General features: G+C 37.0%; 2 pseudogenes; one reads left to right on the top strand and one right to left on the bottom strand.

Annotated features, from left to right (window-relative positions):
* Positions 1–9,419: 9,419 nt before the first annotated feature.
* On the top strand, positions 9,420–10,418 carry LOC140502601 (Y-box-binding protein 1 pseudogene; annotated as a pseudogene).
* A 121-nt stretch (positions 10,419–10,539) lies between these two features.
* Positions 10,540–25,859, bottom strand: part of LOC140502600 (large ribosomal subunit protein eL32 pseudogene) — a 92,326-nt pseudogene continuing 77,006 nt past the window's right edge.

Genomic DNA, 25,859 nt, shown 5'->3' with positions numbered 1-25,859 from the left:
TCCCTTTCAGCACACTAATAAAGAGGGTCTCCAAGTCTTCATAAATATTTTCTTTGACCTCATCAGTGCTCATCATGGCATAAACACAAGCATAAACACAAATGATGGAGATATCGTGCTTTTTTATAAGTGACAATTGTATTGTCATGAAACTGTCATTCATTCCTTTTGGAAGAACACACTTGTTGACTAGACCAGTTCTGACTGCAAAACCTTTTCCAGCTTCATGACACTGCCTATCACTTTGGCCACTCCAGAAAAAAAAAAAAAGTGTTTCTGTCTCTGACTTCATTAAGCTGACCTTCATTTGCCAGCCTTTTTACACTCAGGGTTGATATTTAGATGCAATACCTACTGAGTTCTCACTCATCAAGAGCTGTTCATTTATTAGATCTACTGGATTTTGTATTGTCCATAAAATTGTGCCCACTCCATGTGCTAATGTTAACAGAATCATCTTCATAAAAGCTTGTGAACATTGTGCATGTGCGTGAATGTTCATGTGCATGTCTGTGCATGTGCATGTATGTTTGTGTATGTGTATCTGTGTGTTTTCGCAGCATGGTGGATTTCCATCTTGGCATTATCAATGTCTAATGAAGCTCAAAGCACTCCACAGAACCTACTTTAACCCCTTTTATTCATGGTTGTTGGAGGAAATATTTCTCATCTGCCATACCCCTAGGGAAATCTGCACATACTTGGGGTAGATACCTCCCTAACTCACTGACCTACTTGAGACCTCTTGGTTACCCTCAGTCTGGATGAGCCTTTCTGCTGAAACAGTTTATTGGGGTGTGTCCACTGCACATTTTGCACTTTCTTAAAACCATAGGTGAGAGTTAGGTGAATCACATAGACACCAAACATAGAAAACAGCCCTGGAAAGGGTGAAGTAGCCCTCAAGCTAGAGGTGCTAGTCTTACTAAAAACTCCTAGACCCACCATATATTTAATATGCACATTATCTATATATATATATGTATACATGCATATGTACATATATGTATGTATGTAGATATGACTGGGACCTTTTAGAAGTGGAGAAAGAAATAAAAAACCTTGCACAAACAAACCCAATGAAACCAAGATTAGGAGGGAAGCAGAAAACTGGGAAAGAATTTTTGCAACTAGTATCTGTGATAAAGACCTCATTTCTAAAATATATAGAGAGTCAAATGAGCCAAATGTACAAGAATACAAGTCATTCCCAACTGATAAATGGTCAGAGGATATCAAAAGGGAATTTTCAGAGGAAGAAATTAAATCTATCTATAATCCTCTGAAAAAATTCTGTAAATTACTATTGATTGGAGTGATGCAAATCAAAACAACTCTGAGGTACCACATCATACCTATCAGATTGGCTGACATGAAAAAAAAGGAATATGATAAATAGTGGAGAAGATGTGGGAGAGTGGGAACACTAATTCATTGTTGGTGGAGCTGTGAGCTGATCCAGCCATTCTGGAGAGCAATTTGGAACTATGCCCAAAGGGCTACAAAAATGTGCACACCCTTTGACCAAGCAATATTGCTTTTGGGACTCTATCCCCAAGAGATCATAGAAATGGGAAAGAGTTCCACATGTGCAAAAATATTTATAGCAGCTCTCTTTGTGGTGGCCAAAAACTGGAAATCAAGGGGATGCCTATCAATTGAGGCATGGCTGAACAAATTGTGGCTTATGAATGTAATGGAATATTATTGTGTTATGAGAAATGATGAACAGAAAGACCGCAAAAAAGCCTGGAAAGACTTATATGAACTGATGCTGAGTGAAAGAAGCAGAAGCAGAAGAGCTTTGTACACAGCAACAGCCACAGTGTACAGGGAATTTTTCTGGTAGACTTAGTATTTCATTGAAATGTAAGGACTTAAAAATTTCCAATGGACTCTTGAGGCAAAATGCCTTCCACATCCAGAGAAAGAACTATGGAATTGGATAGAAACAGACCATTCATTATATTTTGTAAAAAAAAAAAAAAAAAAAAAAAGAATAAGAAAAAAAGCAATCCAAGACCTATTGATTTTAAAAGTGCTTTTGAGAGTGAGGCATTTGTAAAAATGTATTCCAATTAAGTTTAATTGAAGCCTATTGGTCACTGATATTTGGATATTTTACTTTTTGTTACAAAGTACTTAAAGCTTTCTCACCTATGTCAATTCTTAACAAATGTGTTTCAAATGCCTTAATTTTTTAGGTAAAATGTGATAGTTAATTATTCAAAACTATTTACTTTGTGAGGAAGTCAAAGACTTGAATCTTGACTTAACATTATTGCCTTGGGAAAGTTAGTTCAAATGTCAATCTCAGTTGCTTTATCTGTAAATGAATAGCCTGGAGGAAATCATTTCTAAGTTCCTTTCTAACTCTAATTCTATAGTGAGAGAACCAGTATAGACCACATGTAAGGAATACTGTTGGCTCAACTGCAGCAACCATATAATAAAGGATAGGAGGATGTGGAAGAGTGCAGTTTCTAATTGACCAGACAATGTCATAGATGTTGGTATCAGTTTAGGTTGCTTTCCAACAAAGACAGATGATCTATTTATAGTTTACATCTTGTATGTACATAATTATTTGCACGTGCTCTCATCCATCAGAATGTGATCAGGAAGTATGTTTTACCTTTCTTTATATCTCCATTTCTTAACAGAGTGCTTAATATATAATAACTGTTAAATAAATACTTATTGACTGGCTTCTGATTACTCATTTTCTGGTATTCAGAAAATAAGTTACCAGAATTCTTGGGTGTTTTCACTGACGTGAGTATGTCTGTGTGCCCCTTAGAGTACACTGGCTCTTAGAAGTGTAGCCATGATAGTAAGGTATATAAACTCCCTTTGCTGAGAGTCAGGATATTGTACTTAACATACTTGACCTTCCTTACACAAGTTTAGTTATCACTGTGAAACCTCCCCAGTTTAACACCATCAGTCATAACAGGGAGTTGAGATTCCTAGGTACAACTTTAAAAAAAAAAAAAATTCTTTTGCTTCTATTTCTTTCCTACTATATAGAACCTGTAACTCTGATATCTGTGGTTGGTTGTTGTCCTTCATTCTCAAAGAGGAGCAAAATGACATAATTGCAATAAAGCCAAGTTTCAGTGTGTCCAACTATGGCTGATAAGACCAATATAAAATGTCCAGTGCAACCAATACTGAAGGAGAGAGGTGGCTCAGTCAGTGTAGAATCATACTGAAAGTCAGTGAGATCTGAGTTCAAATCACATCTCAGATATTTCATAACTCTGAGACCCTGAGCAGATCACTTAACCTCTCCGTATCTGTGGTACCCTCTCCAACTTCAGTCACCAAATAGAATAAATCACACCTCCTATTTTCTTTGCTCATGAAAATATTTCAAAGATCGACATTGATTTTAATGAAGACTCATTTAAAAGCAACAGAGTTCAACCAGATGCTCTGAACCTCTGAATTTTCTGGTATCATGAATTGCACCCCATGACCTTATGTTTTACAGAATGGCACCAAATAAATACATTGCCAAGAAGGATGGTGAAATTGAATTCTTTGGGCCAGCATCTTGGCAGGGGACCATTATCCATAGGAGTCTCATTAATTCCCTGGCACAAAGATTGGGTAAACAACATGTGGTTTAGCAAATCTATTTAAGCCCCCGGGGGAGACAAACTTTAGCCCATGGAAAACAATATGGAACATTAGTTTTTGCTTCATTTTCTGAATGGTCATGGCTTGATTATGGAAATGAGGAAACAGGTAACATTACTAATGTTTACAGAGTCTATGGCCTCATGCTGGCTGTTACATCACTATCATCAAAGCCTTCTCCTCAGGAAGTTAAAAGGGGGTGTGACAAAAATATGAACATCACATAGCAACAGAGTTTTGTTGCTAATTTTCTATCTATGGCTATATAGAGAGCACTTCTATAATGTTCTCTCTCTCTCTTTTATATTCAGATCATGAAACACATCTTTTAGGAAAATTGACTGAATCTATTATAGCAGTTAGAATGAAATTTGCCAATGAAATTCTACTGAGTAGCCTAAACTACATTATCATATGACGCCAAGTAAATCATTTATTAATATGTAGAGGGAACAGTCTTCATGTGGGATTCCACAAAGTACAACCTTGAAATGATGAAAAGAACTTGGGAAATCCTCAAAAATAATTATCTTATCTTTCCTAATGAAAAGAGGACTTGGAGTTGGAAGACCTGGTTGAAAGGCTCGCTTTCCTCATGTACTAAATTTACAAATTAAAAGTCAACAAAGTTGTTTTCTTAAAGTCTTTTTAATCTATTAAATGATGATAATATTATTTACACTATCTTTCTGTCTCATAGATATGAAAGTCAAATAACACATATACCCATACACACATAAAATAACACATATACCCATACACACATACACACACACATATATAGTATCACTGATTCTATCTATCATATATCTATGTGTATGTATAATGACATTGCTCTATAGCATTACTGACAATACTATCTGTCTATATGAAAATAACCACACATATGTGTATACACACATGCATATATTACAGTCACATATATAGATATTACAATAGCAACAGGAATGCTTAGATACTATGATGATTCCATTAATTTTTCCACTCACTTATTCCTTCCTCCTAGGTAGATTGTAACCTATACCTATGCCTCCTCAACCTATGCCATTCTTGTCTATGTTTTTTCATAAGTCATCTTCATCATATCTATCCAATTTGCTAAAGACCTCTCGCTAGATCATTCAACATTTTGTGTACAGCAGTGCAACACTCAAACTGTCTGTTAGTTCTCCCTTGCTCTCACTTTTTGACCAATTCAGCTCCTTTTCCAGTAATTCCTGCCCTTGTTGATGTTTCTTGTACCATATCTATCGAACAAGTCATTACTGATAATATGTAGCAGCCTCTTTATATCTACCATACCTAATTTACTTCCCCAAATGTTACCTTCACTTTTCATTTTTATAACTTTGGTATGTCACAATTCCTGATAATAAACCATCCTATGTAGAATATTGATACTTAAAAGCATTTTAAACATTTATTATATGTAAAGTCATATGCTAAGCTTTTGAAATACAAATAAAAGATTAAAGCAAACATTTTTGTAAAGGGGTTCACATTCTAAGCAAGGGGAAATGATCATTGCACTTTGCTGGCAAAAAGCAACTTACTGTAACTGAGAGTGTAGTTCAGTTTTCCTAATGCAATTGAGCTTACTCTCCTACTCATTTCTAAGTACTTATGTTTCATTTCATACACATCAGAGTTTGCTGTAATGTTTACATAGGGTGGGTATTGGGACTGACCAAGAGACCCAGTATTTAGATTATGACAAATATGTTTTGATATCAATCCACAGAGAAGGTGGTAAAACAGATTTCAGAAATATTTGAAGGAGGGTTCCTGTTCCTCCCCATTTCAGAGCATTCACAAGTATTTTTTTTTTTTTATTTCCCATTGGTCTAATGCATTAAACAAAGCTTTGAAATTTTCTGCTGAGTTGGAATTAAATTTGCATATAGAAAGCTGTATGGGAAATTTTCTCATTATCCTGGAGACATTAAAATGAAGAGGGAAAATAATGTGGACTTCTGTAGCAAAAGCAAACCCCTGCCATCCATCCAAGTTTTTCATTTTATAAATGAATGAACTGAGGATCAGGGAGGTTTAATGACTTGCCACAGTCCAAACTAAAATCCAAGTCTTATGTTTACAAACCCCAAACTCTTTCTGCTGCAATATGATATTTGTTTCCTTCTTTGTAGAAAGTCTCTTTCAGGGGTGGAGCCAAGATAGTGGGGCCAATATACTCTAGTTCTTCCCACACACTCCATAAGATACCTGTAAAAAATGACTCTAAACAAATTCTAGAGCAGCAGAAGCCACAAAATGAGAGAGTGAAAGAGATTTCCAGTCCAACGTAGCCTGGAAAGCTGACAGGAAAGGTGTATCACATAGGGCATGGAGCAGAGTGCAGCCCACGGAGCTCAGCCCAGCTCTGTCCTCTCAGCACTGGCAGGAACAGGACTGGAACAGGACTGGGGTGGAATCCCCAGCAGCAACAGTGGTTCTCGGATCCCTCAACCCACAAATGCCAAAGAAAGCTTCAAAGGTCAGTGAGAAAGCTTTTTTATCTGAATGAGAAGGTAACACAGTCTGGCTCTGCCAGCAGCAGCCACTGCAGTGGCAGTGTCCATTTTCGGAGCCCTCTGCCTAAAGCCACTGGGGGAATTAAACAGCTGATCTGAATCTCAGCCCTGAGTCAGGGCCTGGGATGAGGAGGAAGAGCACTGGCAGAGCTGGAGTTGACTGGAGAGTGAATTCAACTGCTTGCAATTTGGGGGCAGAAAAGTTTTGGTTGTTCCAAGACCAGTGCACTGGCCAGGAGAAGAGCTTACTCCTCTCCTTTGTTTGTGCCACTTTGGAGGAACTAAGAACTTACAGGTCCGCAGAGTATACTCTCCTCTTGACAAAGGATACAAAAGTCAAGTAACTGGTTAGGAAATGCTCCAAAATGGAAAAAGAATAAGACAATAGAAGGTTACTTTCTTGGTCAGCAGATATTTTCTTCCATCCTTTCAGATGAGAAGTGATGCATATTCAGAGGAAGACCTAGGGGCTAAGTGTCTCCAAAGTGGATGTGCAATGGTCTCAGGCCATGGAAGAGCTCAAAAAGGATATTGAAAATCAAGTAAGAGAGGTGGAGGAAAAATTGGGAAGAGAAATGAGTGCAATGCAAGAAAATCATGAAAAGCAAGTCAACAGCTTGTTAAAGGAGACCCCAAAAAATGCTGAAGAAAATAACACCTTTAAAAATGGCCTAGCTCTACTGGCAAAAAAGGTCACAAAGCCAATGAGGAGAAAAATGCTTTATAAAGTAAAATTAGCTAAATGGAAAAGGAGGTTCAAAAGCTCACTGAAGAAAATTAGAATGGAGCATATGGAAGCTAATGACTTTATAAGAAACCAAGGAATTACAAAACAAAACCAAAAGAATGAAAAAATAGAAGATAATGTGAACCATCTCACTGGAAAAACAACTGACCTGGAAAACAGATCCAGGAGAGACAATTTAAAAATTATGGGACTACCTGAAAGCCATGATCAAAGAAAAGGCCTAGACATCATTTTTCATGAAATTATCAAGGAAAACTGCCCTGAGATTCTAGAACCTTAAGGCAAAATAAATATTGAAAGAATTCCTCAATCACCTCCTGGAAGATATCTGAAAAGAGAAACTCCTAGGAATAATGTAACCAAATTCTAGAGTTCCCAGGTCAAGGAGAAAACATTGCAAGTAGCTAGAAAGAAACATTTTGAGTACTGTGGACACACAGTCAGGATAACACAAGATCTAGCAGCTTCTACATTAAGGAATCGAAGGTCTTGGAATATGATATTCCAGAAATCAAAGGAACTAGGATTAGAACCAAGAATCACCTACCCAGCAAAACTGAGTATGATACTTCAGGGTAAAAAGCAGTCATTCAATGAAATAGAGGACTTTCAAGCATTCTTGATGAAAAGACCAGAGCTGAATAGAAAATTTGACTTTCAAACACAAGAATCAAGAAAAGCATGGAAAGGTAAATAGGAAAAAGAAATCACAAGGGAGTTTCTAAAGTTGAATTGTTGGGGGGAGGGAGGAGAGAAGGAGGAGGAGGAAGGGGGAAAATCTAAGTCATACAGAAGTGATTGTAGAACACTGATCACAAATAAAATAATAATAAAAATAAAATTGAACTGTTTACATTACTACATGGAAAGACAATATTTGTAACTCTTGAGACTTTTCCAATATTTGGGTAGTTGGAGGGATTATACACACACATGCACACACACACATGTAGACAGAGAGCACAAGTTGAGTTGAATAAGAAGGGATGATATCTAAAAAATAAAATTAAAGTGTGAGAGAGGAATATATTGGAAGAAGAAAGGTAGAAATGAAATGGGGCAAATTATCTCTCATAAAAGAGGCAAGAAAAAGCTTTTTCAATGGAGGAGAAAAGGGAGAAGGGAAGAGGGAAAAAGTGAAGCTTATTTTTTTCGCACTTGGCTTAAGGAGGGAATTACATGCTCACTCAGTTTGGTAGAAAATCTATCTTACACCACAGGAAAGTCGGGGCAAAGGGGACAAGTGGGTTGAGGGGGAAGATAGAAGGGAGGGGAAATGGGAGGAGGGAGTAATTAGAAGTAAACACTTTTGGGGAGGGACAAAGTCAAAAGAGAGTTTAGAATCAATGTGGGCCAGGATGAGATAGAGGGAAATATAGTTAGTCTTACACAACATAACTATTATGAAAGCCTTTTGCAAACTACACATACATAGCCTATATTGAATTGTTTACCTTTTTATTGGGGTTTGATGGGGAAGGGGGAAGGGAGATAAGTTTTAGGAGCAAATGTTGAGAATTGTTTTTACATACAACTGAGAAATAAGAAATATAGGTAATGGGGTATAGAAATCAAACTTGCCCTACAAGAAAAGGGAGAAGATGGAGATAAGTGAAGGGAGGGCTGTGATAGGAGGGAGGGCATATTGAGGAAGGGAATCAGAATGCAAGGCATTATGAGGTGGGGGGAGGGGACAGATGGGGAGAAAATTTGGAACTCAAAATTTTGGGGAAATAAATGTTGAAAACTAAAAATAAATATACATCTTTTAAAAAAAATAATTTCATTGTTTCAAATGGATTTTGATGCATAAGCTTCAAGTATCTTTAAAATAGTTCCTTTACCATCATCATTATGAAATCTGCAAAGTGAGAGGATCAAATATTTTATTAATTGTTTTCTTTCTCCTTGGGTGTATGGTGACATTGTTTTGTCTTTTCCGCTAGTCAATTCTTAGAATAGGCCCCCTGAACCACCCTACCATTTAGGTTCAATTTCTTTCTGTCCCCTTCTTTACACAAAGAACATCGATAAAGTTGTCATTTATTGTCTTGATTAGCATATTTTTCATTGGTAAACAGATCTCAAGCTTAATATCATCAGGCGAATTACTGTTTCATCTCACAGGGCTGAGGGTCACTTAATATTTCATATGTTTTCTGGGTTTAATAGGTTAAAAGTATGACAGTTTTGTAAAATCATGGTGATATTGAATTGTATTTGGAAATGATTACAATGTTCAGGGTCACCAGTTACATGGTCCATTTGTACTTTCACAAAATACAGATAATTTTCAGATAAAAGCTGTGCTACATGGACTTTGTTGAGTTTTTGGTAGAAGTCTTTAGGGAGTCACTAAAAATTACAACACTTGTCAGTTTCCAAGTTATAATAAAGCCATACAATAATATTGTGAATCAAATATTCTAAAAACAAACCAGCTGGAGTTCGATCAGTGGCAGAAGCTGAGAGCCCACCTCCAGAGAGGCCTGAGAATGAGAGCAGCTCCATTGGTGGCTTACTCACCATCACACTCTGGGAGCAGCTGCCACCGCCACAGACCCCAGTCAGTCACCATCACCACCGCTGCAACAAAGAGCAGCGAGGCCGAGACTGAGCAGTCACCCATAGCTCCTGCTATACCAAGTTTGGCATCACCGGCAGCGGTGCAGGGAGCAACTGTAAGGATTTCCTCACATCAGTGGTGCCCGTAGCAGGGACAAGAAGGTTATCACAAAGTAGGTTTTGGGAACAATTAAGTGGTTCAGTGTAAGAAACATCTATGGTTTCATCAATGGGAATGAAATCAAGGAAGATGTATTTGTACACCAGGCTGCCATAAAAATGAATTACCCCAGGAAATACCTTAGCAGTATAGGAGATGGAGAGAGTGAAGTTTGATGTTACTGAAGAAGAAAAGGATTCAGAGACAGCTAATGTTACAGGCTCTGGTGGTGTTCCATTTCAAGGCAGTAAATACGCAGCCAAAGTTATCCACTTTGTAGGGGTCTTCAAGGGAACTACCAGCAGAATTACTAGAATAGTCAGAATGGGTTAAAGAAGCAGGGATCAGAGTCCTCCCTATGGCAGGCGGTGGTTCCCACCTTACCACATGCCGAGACCCTCTGGGTTTCAAGCACAGTATTCCTATCCTCCCATGCAGGGAGAAGTAATGGAGGGTGCTGACAACCAGGGTGCAGGAGAACAAGGTAGACCAGTAAGACAGAATATGTGTCAGAGGTTAAAGACCATATTTCCGCAGGGCCTCTCCTGGTCAAAGACACCCTAGAGAGGAAGATAATGAAGAAGACAAAAGGAACCTAGGAGATGAGAGCCAGGGTCAGTAGCCACCTCAATGTTGGTACCGTTGTCACTTGTTTCTAGGTAGATGCTCAGAGAACACTAAGCCACAAGATGGCAAAGACACCAAAGCAACTGAACCACCAGCTGAGAATACCTGAGGTCCAGAGGCTGAGCAGTCCAGGGCTGAGTAAATGCCGGCTTAACAACTACACCATTAAAGATTTTTAAATTGTTTAATATATGGTCAAGTTGTGATTTTTTTTTGCTAGTTACAGGGTTTATATAACACAAAAAATAAATGTGTGGAGCTTTTTACTCATTTTCTTCACTCCTCAGTGTAGCATTTGGATAGGCGATCTTGATGGCTAGCTGAGCTACTCTCTCAACAATAACTTTCTGATTCTTAAAGAAAAGATGAGCAATTTCAGCACTGTAAGATTTGTTGCACATCAGAAGCACTTCTAGTTCTTTGACATTGTGCACCAAAAATTTCCTGAATCCACTTGGTTGCATGTGTTTTGTCTTCTTACTGCTACCATAATCAATACTGGACATCAAGATCTAGCCCTTGCATTTTCTTCATACCGTGTTGGCAGTGCCTCTTGGTTTACACCAGTTTCTCTTGATCTTGACATATCTGTCAGACTAGTGCTGGATGAACTTCTTGGTCTTCTTCTTAATTATCTTGGGCTTCACGAGGGGCCTGAGGATGGGCAAGGCAGCCGGTGGAGAGAGAGTGGCCCCTCAGCTGGAAGCGCCAACAGAGAAAGAGAGACAAGTTGAGATTTTTAAGAACCTCATTTTTAATTTATATAAATGTACACTTGATTTTTTAAAAAATCCACAAACTGTAAACACCTGTTAGTAATGATCTTTAAATAAATTTAAACAAACATATTAGTTGCACTAATGCACTATCGACGAAATTGTGAACTAGGTAAACCACTCTGGAGAACAACTTGAAACTATGCAAAGGGTGGTAAACCTGTGCGTACCCTTTGACTCAAAGATACAACTATTAGGTCAATATACCAAAGAACAGAGAAAAGAGAAAAATAACCTGTTTGTATAAAAACATTTATAGCAGTTTTTTTTGTGGTGGCAAAGAATTGGAAACTAAGGGAATGCCCATCAATTAGGGAATGACTGAACAAGTGAGTAGTATATGATTGTGATGGAATATTCCTGTGCTATAAGAAATGATGAGCAAAGTGGTTTCAGAACAAGCTGAGAAGACTTGTTTGAATTTATGCAAATTGAAATGAACAGAACTAGGAGAACATTCCACATAGTAAAAGTAATATTGTAAGGATATTACACCATGAAAGATGTAGCTACTCTGATCAAGACAATGATTTAAGACAATTCCAAAGGATTTAAGATCCACCTCTAGAAAAGGAACTAATGAGGTCTGAGTGCAGATTGAAGTACACTTTTTTTAACTTTATTTTTCATGGGTGTGTGTGTGCATGTGTGTGTATTTTCTTTTCCAACATTCTCAGAATGGAAATATGATTTGTATAACTTCACAGGTATAATTGATATCATATTTCTTACCTTCTCAAGAAGTGGTAGGGTGGCAGAAGGGAGGGACAGATTTTGAAATTCAAAATCCAAAAAAAATGATTGTTAGCAATTTTACATGCAATTGGGAAATATTTAATGAAATATAAAGAAAATATATATTTTTTAAAGATTTCAGTAGTTTTGCTGAGAAGAGTAAATATTTAAGTAGAGAAATATATAAAGAAAATAGATCAGACCAGTTCTTTATACTGAGGGCTTTCCCTTAACTACCCAATAATAAAATTGACTGTTGATCTTTGACTAAAGGTAACTTGATAGGGAACAGGATGTAGAGTAATGGGCTGTTGGAGGATTAACTTTGGCCTTTTAAAATATTCTGCACTATGAGAAGACACATTTTTTAGGATAAATATATATGTGTATATGTATGTGTGTGTTCATATTAAATATATTTTCACATTAGCCATATTGTAAAGAAGAATTAGAGCCAATGGGAAAAACCACAAGAAAGAATTTTTAAAAAGTGAGAGTAAGTAAATAGTATGTTTCAATCTGTGACGGGGGTCGGTCCTAGGCGCCTGGGCGGATAGGGGCCTCCCCGGGAGTGGCAGCCCACCAATCCGAGGGAGACACGGCTCCCATAGAGGAGTTGTGAGCCCACGGGATTGGTCGGGTGGGCTGGATCCAATCGGGTGGTAGGCCTCGCCCTCGGGGCGGGTTAGGATGGCAGCCCGGAAGAACCTCCCTATATAAGACAACGCCCTGAACTGCTCGGGGGACTCCTCTATGCAATAAAGCTATGAACCTCCTGCGCATTGCCTGATTATTGCCTGCCACCGTGTCCCCCGGGGTAGGCCCGGAGACGTCCGAAGCGGTGCCCACCAAAGGGAGATTCTCACTCGAAGTTCCTGGGGACAGACCCGGGACAAATCTGTGCTTAGATTCCATGGTTCTTTTTCTGGATGTGGATAGAATTTTCCATCACAAGTCATTTGGAATTGACAGATCTTTTGCATTGCTAAGGAGAGATAATTCTATCAATGTTAGTCATCATACAATGTTGCTGTTATTGTGTACAATGTTCTCCTGGTTCTGATCACCTCACTCAGCATCAGCTCATGTCTTTCCAAGTTTTTAAGCCTGCTGTCAATATTTTTGTACATGTGGGTCCTTTTCCTGTATTTTTTAAAAATTAATTAATTAATTTTTAGTTTTCACTATTCGCTTCTACAAGATTTTGAGTTCCAAATTTTCTCCCTATGTTTAGCCTCTGCCCTCCCCAAGACAGCATGCATTCTGATTACCCTTTCTCCCAATCTGCCCTCCCATCTGTATCAGTAAGCACCCCAACATCTACAGGGGGGCCTGCTATCACAGGTTCTTTGATTTGCTTTTCTAAAAGGAAAGGCAACTTTTGAGGGGTTGACAATCTCCTTTAATCAAGCATAAATATTGTTCACTTAGTTCAGGAAATCAACAGAAAACACTTCCAAACTGTCTGACATAAGCAATACATGTATCACAAATCAATAGACATGTCCAACTGTCTGACCATAGTTTCCAGAGAGGAAAGCACCAATATCTGGGTTTTCAAAGCCAGGGAGCTCTTTCGTGGCTTCCTGGAGTCTCGTCTGGGCACAAAGTTTCTTCCAAAAACTAAACCTCACCTTCAGAACATTATGCCTTTTATAGAGCCAGAGGGCCTCTCAACCCTTGAGAACCAGTACCTCATTAGCAAAGGGTGTGGGCCTTCCTACAGATCTTCCCTAATGAAACTCCCTTTAATGAATAGGCCTATAATGGATGGGGAAGATCTTTACTCACATTAGCAACACAAATACAAATACTGTTTCTAGTTAAAGAAATTTTTGTTTCAGTACTTTACTCCTAGTAAGAACTCTCGGTTGATAACAGCAAGATTCAATCAGAGGTAGTTGATAAACTACACTAAAACAAAATCAGCAAAAGATCCTACTTGGCTTGCCCTTATACCTTCTATCACCCCCCCACACACACACACACACATTCTTCTCTTATCCCCTTCCCCTCTAGATAGATTTCTATACCCCATTGCCTCTATATCTTATTTCCCAGTTGCTTATAAAAACAATTTTTACCATTAATTTTTAAAACTTTAAGTTTCAACTTCTTTCTCTTCCTACTTCCCCACTCACACGCATTGAGAAGGCAAGTAATTCAATATATTATTCATGTTTAGTCATGCAAAACACTTCCATAACAGTCACGTTGTGAAAAAATAACTATATTTCCCTCCCTTCTATCCTGTCCCCATCTATTCTATTCTCTCTTTTGACCCTGTCCCTCCTCAAAAGAATTGTATTTGTCCCCTCCTCCCATTTGCCCTCCCTTCTGTCATCCTCCACCAGCAACTTATTCCATTCCCCTCTACTTTCCTGTAGTGTAAGAGATTTTCATATCAAATAGTGCATGTTATTCCCTTCTTAAGCCAAATCCAATTAGAGTAAGGTTCACTCTTTACCTCTCACTTCCCTCTCTTCCCCTCCATTGCAAAAGGTTTTTCTTGCCTCTTTTATATGAGGGATAATTTAGCGCATTCTGTTTCTCCTTTTCTCCTTCTCCCAATATATTCCTCTCTCACCTCTTTTATTTTTTTAGATATCCCTTCATATTCAACTTACACTGTGCCCTTTCTCTATATGTATATACTCATTCCAACTACCATAATACTGAGAAAACTCTCAAGAGTTACAAATATTACCTTTCTCTATAGGAATATACGCAGTTCAGTTTTAGTAAGTCCCTTATGATTTCTATTTCCTGATTACTGTTACATACTTCTCTTGATTCCTCTGTTTGAAAGTCAAATTTTCTATTCATCTGTGGTCTTTTTATCAAGAATGCTTGAAAGTCCTCTGTTTCATTAAATGCCCAATTTTACTCCTGAAGTATTACACTCAGTTTTGCTGGATAGTTGATGTTCGATTTTAATTGTAGCTCCTTTGACCTCTGGAATATCATATTCCAAGTCTTTTGATCTCATAGCATAGAAGTTGCTATATCTTTTGTTATACTGATTGTCTTTCCACAATACTTGAATTATTGTTTTGTTTTTTTTTTCAGGCTTCTGCAATATTTTCTCATGGAACTGGCAGCTCTGGAATTTGATTACAACATTCCTAGGAGTTTTGCTTTTGAGATCTCTTTCAGAAGGCTATTGGTGAATTCTTTCAATATCTATTTTCTCTGGTTCTAAAATATCAGGGCAGTTCTCCCTGACGGTTTCTTGAAAGATGATGTCTAGGCTCTTTTTTGATCATGTTTTTCAGGAGTCCAATAATGTTTAAATTGTTTCTCCTGAATCTATTTTTTAGGTCAGTTGTTTTTCCAATGAGATATTTCACATTGTCTACTATTTTTTGAATCCTTTTGTTTTGTTTTACAATTTCTTGATTTTTCATAAAGCTTCTATCTGTTCCATTCTAATCTTTAAGAAATTACTTTCTTCAGTGAGCTTTTGAACCTCCTTTCCCATCTGACCAATTCTGCTTTTTAGGGCATTCTTCTCCTCCTTGGTTTTTTTGGATCTCTTTTGCCATTTGCTTTAATGTGTTTTTTAAGATGTTATTTTCTTCAGGATTTTTTGGGGTCTCCTTTAGCAAGCAGCTGACTTGTGTTCTTCATGGTTTTCTTGTATCACTCTCATTTCTCTTCCCAATTTTTCCACTACCTCTCTTACTCGGTTTTCAAAATCCTTTTTAAATCTTCCAAGGCCTAAGACTAATTCATATTTTTTTCTTGGAGGTTTTTGATATAGGAGCTTTTACTTTGTTTTCTTCTGTTATATATATTTAATCTTCCTCGTCACCAAAATAAGATTCTTATTTGGATTCTTTTTCTAGTTTTTGCTCATTTCCCCAGCCATTTACATGACTTTTGAGCTCTTTGTCAAGGTATTTCTCTGTTTCCAATGGGAGTGGTGGGATGTACTGTCAGTCACTTGATCCCCCCACAATCAGTGGGGCCTAGACCTCCAGAAACTGCCACTGCCACTGCCCTGGAGGCTGTGGATGCCATAGACTCATTTGCCCTCTCTACCACCCTGGGGTGGGACCTGACCACTCTATTCTCTCACATAGCTTCTATAGGTTTATCTACTGAACTTCCAGTTTGTCCTTTTCATTTTGGCGTCATGAAATCTGTACAATGCCACAGGTGCCAGAGATTCAGTTCCTCTGAGGTCTGCTTAGGTCCCATCTGTGCTGGTGCAGCCCACATTGAACTGTGCTCTGCTCTCTGCACAGCTCAATGGATGCTTCCTGTCGGCCTTTCAGAAAGTCTTGGGCTAGAGATTTGCTTCACTTCATCATTCTGTGTGTTCTGAAGCTCCATAATTTTCTTAGGAGTCATTTTTTTTACAGGTATTTGGCTTTTTTCGGTGGGAGGAATTCCTTTTTTTACTTTGCCATCTTGACTCCACCTCCAAAATTTATCCTTTTCTGTTTTTATCATCTCTTTGGTTTACAGACCTAGAAGTGGCATCACTGAGTCAAAGAGTATGCCCAGTTTTATAGACCTTTGTGAATAGTTCCAAATTTCTCTCCAGAATGGTTGGATCAGTTGACAACTCCAATTTTCCCACATCAAGAAGTCACTTTTAGAGAGCTGGGTATGGAGGAGATATTCAGATTAAGAATAAGGGCTCATCTATTGAGTACTCAACCATCACCTGTTTTCCAGTATACTTGTGATAAAATGCTCTAATCTTAACTGCTCATATGCCTGCTGCAGTTGATAGATGTAAGTAATGCACTTGAATGCTCGGCAGCATTATTGGACTTACAAGAACTTGGATTCCTTTGGTATACAAGGTTATCTCCACAACATGTGGAAGAATGTCTTTTGTGGAGAAATAAAACCATAAGTAGAAATGTATAGGACCTCATAGAGAAGAGACAGTAAATATTTTCTTTTTCAACCTCTTACTAGTTAAGTGTATGGCTTTCCTTGAAAATTCACCTCAGAAACTCAAGAAATCTACTCATTAGACCCCTTTCATAATAATAATAACAGATGAATATGTGTTCATGTGCATATATACATATGATATCTATGATACCCACATACATATTTTTATACAGACATAGACACAAACATACATATATATGTGTATATATGTATATATATATATACATATATATATGTATGTGTATGCATATGTGTGTGTGTGTATGTGTATAGGCTGCTTAATGGAACAGTAGACAGTGTGCTATATAGTGCTGATCCTATAGTCCAGAACCCTTTGCGAGTTTAATCCTGGCCTTGGACATTTACTAACTAGGTGACCCCCTACAAATCACTTAACCTTGTTTGCCTCAGTTCTTCACTGTAACATGAACTTGAGAAGGGAATAGCAAACTGTTTCGGTATGTTTGCCAAGGAAACCCTAAATGGAGTCACAAGCATTGGACTCAACTGAAACAACTGAACAACAACAGATATTTATCCATATCTATATCTATACACATCTATGTACATTTAGATGTCTAGACCTCATCATTTCATAGAGAGGATCAGGTCTCTTCATTATTACACAGCAATTGCCCTGATCATAGCTTCTGGATTTTTCATATTCCTCACTGTTTTGTTTTAAGGCATTGATGACTTCTATTAAAGTTCAAATATCTAAGAGGCAATAAAAGCATAAAACATACTCATCCATTAACATTATTGTTACTGGATTATATATCTGGTACTGCATCTGTGGGAGTTGTTCAATTGTTTTATCTGAATGTAGATACTCTTAAAATCATTCTCTGGGTCATAGAGGGTTAAAAAAAAAAAAGCCAAGGGTGAATTAATAAAACAACCGAGCAGACTGTATTAAGTGTGAGGAAGATATATACACCATCATCATCTTTTAGGAAGGACATGTAACTACACTTACAGCAAAGTGCTAAATGATACTTTAATGAAGATCAGTAAAGTTCTTTTTATGTTCCATGTTTAAAAAAAATCTCTTTTTAAAATAGCTTTTCCCATCTTCTTTAGAATTATTAGAATAGTAAAAAGAAAAAAAAAGGATAAAATTAAACTTGCTATTACTATTCCTCTCCCTCTTCTTCCCACCTCATGTAATGAGAAATAAGTTCTCAGATTCATTTCAGTAACTCACAAAAGTAGAGGTTTGAAATATTTTATTCATGTCCTAAAAAATTAGATAGACTAGAGCTAGTTACGTAAAAGTGACCAGACATTCAAAGCAGCAGGCAAGGCTGGCCTTGGGGAGAATCCAGTGGAAATGGTATTCTAAAAGTGTACCTCCTATAAACCTCCTTTTCAAAGCCCCAAAGCACATAACCTGGTCTCATGACTTATCAATAACCTCTTTTCTTGCAGCTCATCTCTTTTCTTCTCATCCCATGAACTATTTTCAGACAAACCTTAGACTGAAGCAAATTTCTAATGTCCATGCAGTCCTAAGAGAGGACAACTCAGTTACTTTAGCTTAAAGTACCTAGTACTTTTCTATATAGAAAACATTCTGTTTTAGAATTGACCCCACATTTCAACTTACTAGTACTTTACTTCCTTAAACCTTTCTAAGTCAAATGCAAGGAACTAAGGGCATATATTTTCTTAGGTTTCATATTTGTACTCATTTCAATGTGAATGCATAGAAGAGACAAGAATTAGAAAAGTATCCACACTCACCCTATATGGATATATAGACAGACTCCAAGGCAGATGGATAGACAGACGGAACAACAAGGGATGATCCATAGAACAATGATAGCGATTACACCTCAAAAAAAATTGAGGACATGTATACAGTCCTAGTAAATGAAAGGGATTTTCTCATCTTTAGTTTTAGGCTATCAGAAACTCATAAAAATGGTACACCAGACTGTACAGATAACTGAAAGTCACTTTCAATTCTTTCACCAGAACAGAAGCTGTAAATGACTTCATTAGTTTATGACATATAAGAAATAACACTTAGCTTACTGCATAATTTCATTCTGACCTGAGGTGGATTATTCTAGCAAATAAAAACATCACTTTCTTGTATAATGCCTACCTTTCAACACCAGATGACATATTAAAGAAACCAATCTGCTTATTCTTTGTTATGAATTTGTCAGTTGCTTGTCACTTACTCCTTAGCTCCAGAGTTCTAGTAACTTCTAAGTCATGTGAGTAACAGAATACAAGACTAGGCATTTCCCCTGTCCTTATAATCTGAATTTCAGACCTCTCTCAAATATGTATGATATGCAAGAGGTAAAGACTTTTCATCTGTCTCTACAGACTAAGATATAATGAATCTTAACAAACTGAAAATTGATTGAATTACCAGCAGTACTAATCCCCAATCCTTAAAGTCTCATTTAGCATCCTCTCCCCCACTGTATCACCTGGGTATAGCAAGGCTAAGCAAACTGACATACTCACTGACAACAGAACTAAAATCTATACCACTACTTGCTTTCAGGTTCATGGAAAAATCAAAAGATAAAAGCTTGCTCAAGGAGAGAAAGCAACATACCAGTATGTTCTTTTGCAATAGTGTTCAAATCAGAGAACAGAGAAATAGAGGAAACTGGAGCAAGATGTGTAATGTGTGTATTTGTGTGTGTGCATCTGTGTGTATGTGAGGGGGGATGGGTGAGTGTGGCTATGCAGACACTTGTCAGTCCCTAAAGCCTAAAGACAAAAACACAATATCTAGCTGTGGCAAGTATTTAGGGCAAACGCTGAGACCAGTAAGAAATTATTCAGTGTGAGAGGAGGCTGTGATGACTTTCAGTTTGAACCTCCATGGAAACTGCCATCAAGGGGGAAGGAATCAAAAAGTGAACAATAGAGGGTTATGTGAGATTACAGACATCTCAGGAGGGAGAAAACTTGAAAACCTTAAGTCTAAGAAGATAAGTCTAAAGGGAGAATTTTAATAACATAAGGGAATATGGCCTCAAGTTCAGCTAAAAGGGTCCACATATCTATGCATAAATATTGTAAGAAAAAAAAAAAGGAATCAATACTTTTTGGAGTAGAGGAGTCAGTGGCTTCCCAAATGAGAATGTAACTACCAAAGTATTTTCCTAAGTGGTTTAGAAGAGAAATAAGAATTGTGGATGCAGAATTTATTATCTACACAGTAGAAATGATTGGGAGAATAGAAAAACTTGAACCCATAGTTGCAAATGTCTCCAAATAAATACAAGAAAACTACTGATCAGGAATGCAAATACACAGAGATAAATAAAAATCTGAAAGAAGAGAAGTAAAATATAATAACAGGAAAAGAAAATATGATCTCCCTATAGGTAAAGCATATTAATCTCAAAGACAGGATACACAGAGACAATGTCTGGTTAAGAATTCTGTATCTGAAAGAAGAACATGAAAAATAAAACACAATAACAAAACAAACAAAAAACACTGAATATTGAGTTTAAGAAATAATACACAAAAAATGTCTAGAATTTCAGAAAGCAAGCAAAGGGCCAGAAGAAAAAAAAATAGTAATAAAAACAATGGTGTCAATTGATCAGACTTCTCTGGATTAATTTCTCAAAAACCAATCTAGTAACCCTAGGTATCTTCCATCCCCTAATCTCTTTGAAGACAACTGTCTTAAATCTTCCAAATGAAATACTGTTCTGCATTTTGTCCAATACTGCACAGTCACTATTTTTCCAGTTGAAGGAAAATATGGTGCCCTTGGGGCATGACAGTGACAAGACAGAGAGTTAGGACAATACACTGCAGATGAATGCTCTCAGTCATTAAACCAACTTGATCCTCTGGTCTGAAGGACTTGTAGCTCATTCTACAAGGATATTTATAGGCAATGAAAACCCTATAGAAGGAATTGATGCAGTTGAAGACTGAGCAGTCTATAAGTTTCATTTATCAATATGAAATAAAGGAGAAAAGTATGACCTTCTTTTGCAAAGAGCTGTCCCATGCTGTGCTTTGACTTGGTTTTTAGATTGTGGAAAGTGACATATTGAATATTGTAAGACTTGAGACAGAGAAAAAAAAAAAAGAACATGCCATAAATGTCACTTTCCCAGCTTTACCTCAAGATGATCAGACAAGCATGGCTACATCAAGTGTGGCTTATGTTATCTAAGCCAAGGTCAGGTTATTACAGGATTATTTTATGTTACATGCTTCTCTGATTCAACAATGTTCTTGGTAAGCAGATCATTGCTTTGTTACAAATAACATTTCTTTTTTAATACCCAGGAGTAAATGTATTGAAATCATAAAGAAATAAGCATCATATCTACTAACTATATGAAGGACTGTAGCATGGTAAATTGAGTCTAGATTCTAGTCCAAAGTCTTAGATTAAAATATACTGAGTAACAGGCTGACCTTGTGTGTGTGTGTGTGTGTGTGTGTGTGTTTGTAGTTTCTTAAAAAGAAGAAGAACACATAACTATTGAGTTGAGCCTTTGAAAGATGGAGATTTTCAGTAAGACAACACTAATACTGTAGAAATGGTTATATGCTATTAGAAAATGGAGAAATGACACTTGAATAAAGAGATATGTAGTTAGACCAGCCTGAGTATATACAAAGCATATAAATGTTGTAATGGAAGATATTCTGAGAACCTTGAAGCAATGATTCTTAAGCTCTCTAAAATAAAGGAGGATAACAAATGCTTAGGGAAAAAATCAAATATCATGTTCCAAAAAGGTGATAAATAAAATATTAATAATGAAAGCACCATATTCTTACTTTCCTTTCCTTCCCCAGTCTATGAGAGTGAAGTCTTAATAAATGCAATTAAGGAAATCAAGTTAGACTTTCCAAATGAATCTATAGCAGAACATAATTTTATTGTTACACAAGTGACTAAAATGTGCGAGAATAGAAAATCCTGCTGTCTATTTTTGTTTGAATATAAAAATTATGTCCACTTGACTGAAATGCCACTTTAAATTCTCTCCAACAAAGTATTTCTCTTGTGGGTTCAAATCATGTAAGATTCCTTGAAAGATACAATTACATAAATGAATGTGTTGGGGTAGCTAGGTGACATAGTGGCACAGTGAATAAAACACTGAAGTCAGAAGGACCTGAGTTCAAATCAATCCTCAGATATCAGCTGGGTGACCCTGAGCAAGTCACAACCCTGATTGCTTCCAAAAAAAAAAAAAAGAAGAAAGAAATGAATATATTTTTAAAAAGTCATTTCATAATAATTTCAAGTCATAAAAGGAAGTTTTATACTCATTGCAGGTGTTTGCAACCTTCCTGTAAGGTGTACAGTATAAAATTCAAATGAAAGAAAAGTCAGTAGAGATTATGGGGTTCGCTGACTTTTAGATGAATATTACACTGTTGAGATTGTGTCAAGCTCTGTAGAACTTCCTAATTGAGTTGCATAAACAGCAGCTAGGTGGTGCAGTGAATACAACACTGGTCTGGAATCAGGAAGATCTGAGTCCAGATTTGACCTCAGACACTAACTGTGTGATCCTGGGCAAGTCATTTCACCCTTATTTGCCTCAGTTACTCATATGTAAAATGAAGACACACTGGAGAAGGAAATGGCAAACCACACCAGTATATTTGCCAAAATATAGAATCAGACACGACTGAACAAGAACAAAAACAAAGAAGGCTTTGGCCTAGTTGTCTAGAGAGGAAAAATTAAATAGACACATAATGCTTATGGTTTAGACTGCTTTACAGCTGTATGAACAGTCCATAGGCTGCTCTGTTGGTAATAATAACTACATAGAGCTTCTCTATCTTCAACAACAATAACAACAATAATAGTAAAGTTTGACATTTATAGAGCTTCAGAATTTGCAAACCATGTACAGGAATAACCTTATTCAGTTATCTCTATAATATCATTACAAGTCCCAAAGATACTATTATTCCCATTTTGAAAGTGAGGAAAATAAGTCTAAAAGGAGGCAAGTGATTTGCCAGTAATAATTGTGTGAATTCTCATCCGAACCTGTATCTTCCTAACTTCAAATCTCACGCTTCTTTTTTTGCATTGCTGGGAAGTAAATGTATGAAACCCTAAAGAAATGGGCATCATATCTACTGACTAATAAGAAGTTTCAGCATAGGAAACTGAGTCTGGATTCCAGTCTATTGCTTTAAATATAAACATATTGCAAAATGGGCTGATCGTATTGATGTATATATATTACTCCTCTTTTAAAAACTTAAATAATAAAAAAAAAGACTGAATAGCTTTTGACTTGGGCTTTTGAAAGATAGATTTTCAGTGGGATGGTACTAAGAATATAGAAATGGTAATAAGCTGTATGCAGAAGGATAAATTAAGTTCAGAATTGAATAGGAGAAAAAAAATGAGCCGTATTGCATTTGGAAAATTGCAATTCTTTTAAAATATCTCCAGATTTTCTTTGATAAAAAAAAATCCCATCTTTTTCACACCAATATTTCTTTTTCCCGAGATGCTATGTGACTGTGAATATTACAATCTACAAGTTATTAAACTGTGGGACAAAAGGCCAGTGAAAGACATATGGTGGGCACTCCTAAGTTGCAGCACAGTATAAACCAGGAATTTCATAGCAGAAACGACATAAAGATATAATTATCTGCTATGGATTTAATTATGTTATCTTTGCTCAAATACATCTAACCTGCCCCCAAATCTCTGCTGACCGCCAATCTTGTATCACCATCAAGTCATTCAGATATCTCAAAATGGATGTCTAGTAGATATTTTAAACTCAATATGTACAAAAACAAGCATTCTTTTCTTCCTCTCCTTCTTCACTGTTAATGTAGAGGTCAGCACTATTCTCACTGTGCCACAGATGGGCCTCATAGAAGTTATGCTTGATTCCTTGCTGTCTGTCACTCACTCTCTCGTATCTGATCTGTTGACAAATCCTGTCGATTTTACCTCTGCAAAATCTCTCACATATATCCAATTCTCTCTTCTGATACTGACATAGCGTTAGTGCAGTCCCTCTTCATCTCATGCTTGTATTGTTACAATACCTTGAAGGTGGTCTGTCTGCCTCATGTCTTTCCTCACTCCAATCCATCCTCCATACAGCCACCAAAGTTATTTTCTAAAGTCAAAGTCCAATCATGTAATAACATACACATCTACTCAGTAAACTCCAGTGGCTTCCTATTGCCTTCCCAGAATAAATACAAAATATTCTATTTAGCATTCAAAGACCTTCATAACCTAGCCCTGTCTTACCTTTCCATTCTTCTTGCACCTTCTTACCCCAAGGGCAGCTAGATAACACAGTAGAAAGAGTGCCAGGATTGAAATCAGGAAGATTCACCGTCCTGAGTTCAAATCTGGTCTCAAACACTTATTAGGTGTGTAACCCTAAGCAAGTCACTTAATCCTGTTTACCTCAGTTCCTCCTCTGTAAAACGAGCTAGAGAAGAAAATGGTAAACCACTCCAGTATCTTTGCCAAGAAAACCCTAAATGTTGTCATTAAGAGCCAAACATGACTGAAAAACAACTTTTTACACTTTACTCACTCCAGCGTCCTTTCATTCAATTACACTGGCCTCCCTGTTGTTCATGAATAAGATACTCTATCTCTGGTCTCCAGGCATTTTCTCTGGCTGTCTCCCATGCCTGGAACACTCCACCTTCTTAGTTATGCCTACTGACTTTCCCGTCTTCTTTTAAGACCTAACTAAAATTCCATCTATTATTCAGAAGCTTCCTTAACTCCTCCTAATTCTAGTGTCTGTCCTCTATTAATTATGTCCTCTCTTCTATATAGTTTGCTTTGTATATATTTGTGTATATGTTGTTTCCTCAATAAGGATTGTAGGCTGCTTACAGACTGGAAGTTTCTTTTGCCTTGTTTTTATCCCTAGCACTTAACATATTTCTTAGGACATGGTAGACACTTAATATTGTTTTTGTTTGTTGGTTGCTTGATTGACAAAATGAAACAAGTAACTGAAAGGGGCAATGGACTGGTTATGTAGTATTAGAGGAAAACTGATACACAATCCATGTGCACCATAATGTGATATTACCTGTCACAGTGACAGATGAGGATACATAGATGGTTATTGTTTAATTAGATGTAGATAGTCCCCACATTGATGAGATCACAGATCCATTAAAATATCAAAATTATTGAGAAAAAGGAGTAAGATAATTTTTGAGGAATAAAAACACTGTAACAAGAAGTCTTGTGTTTCTGAACTAAAAATATGCTATGGAGACTAGATTAAAAAATCTGAAAACTTCAGGATATTTAAAATTATTCACTGTTACTTTTCAAAAAGAGATCAATGTGTAAAGGCAGGATTACTGTTAGTGACCTAATTCTTCCACTTACTAACTATGTGACCTTTGGTAAGTCAAGAGTAAGTCAATAGTCAAAATTAGTTTCTTCATCTGTAAAATGGAAATTTAAAGGAGACAGAGCCAATATGGCAGAATAAAGACTTTTCCAAACTCCCTTTCAAACAACATTAAAATAACGCTTCAAAATGAATTTTAAAAGAATAAAACTAATAAAAGAATGGAGTAAAAAATTTTTTCAGTCCAAGATAATTTAGAAGATTAGCAAGTAAGATTTGTCTCACTGGGGTAAGAATGCAGTACAGTCTATTGTAAGACATGCCAGTTCAAGTCACTCCTCAGCAAGGCATCAGCAGACCTTCTGGTTGAACAAAACTATAGCAGTGGTTTCCATAGCTCTCAATGCGTAGACAGTAAGGGAGTCAGTTAACAGGTCAGAAGGAGATTACAAGGAACCCTTTGCTGGCAGTAGTAGCAGGATTCTTTTGCATTGCCCATACATGATGCAAGATCATACATAATCCCAGTGCTAGCAGGAGCAAAAACCCTAGACAAAGTTTCATGGCCAAAAATAGTGCCTGTGGTCTCTCACAGAGCAAAGCATAGTCCAGGACAGCAGTGAACAAATCTCCCCTTAGATCATACCACTTTGAAAAGACCCGAAAACTTATATACTTCTAGAATTACATCTAAAAACAGAAGCAGTAAAATCTTGAAAGTCGTCAACCCCAGGGGTAGGGTCCAACTCCAACATCCAGGTAAAAATCAAGATATAGGTTGGAAAAAATGCAAAAGAACCTGACCAAAGAAAG

The sequence above is a fragment of the Notamacropus eugenii genome, chromosome 4, assembly GCF_028372415.1.
Source record: "Notamacropus eugenii isolate mMacEug1 chromosome 4, mMacEug1.pri_v2, whole genome shotgun sequence".
Lineage (NCBI taxonomy): Eukaryota > Metazoa > Chordata > Mammalia > Diprotodontia > Macropodidae > Notamacropus > Notamacropus eugenii.
Note: the sequence above shows the minus strand (reverse complement) of the source record. Positions and strands in the feature narration are given on the sequence as shown.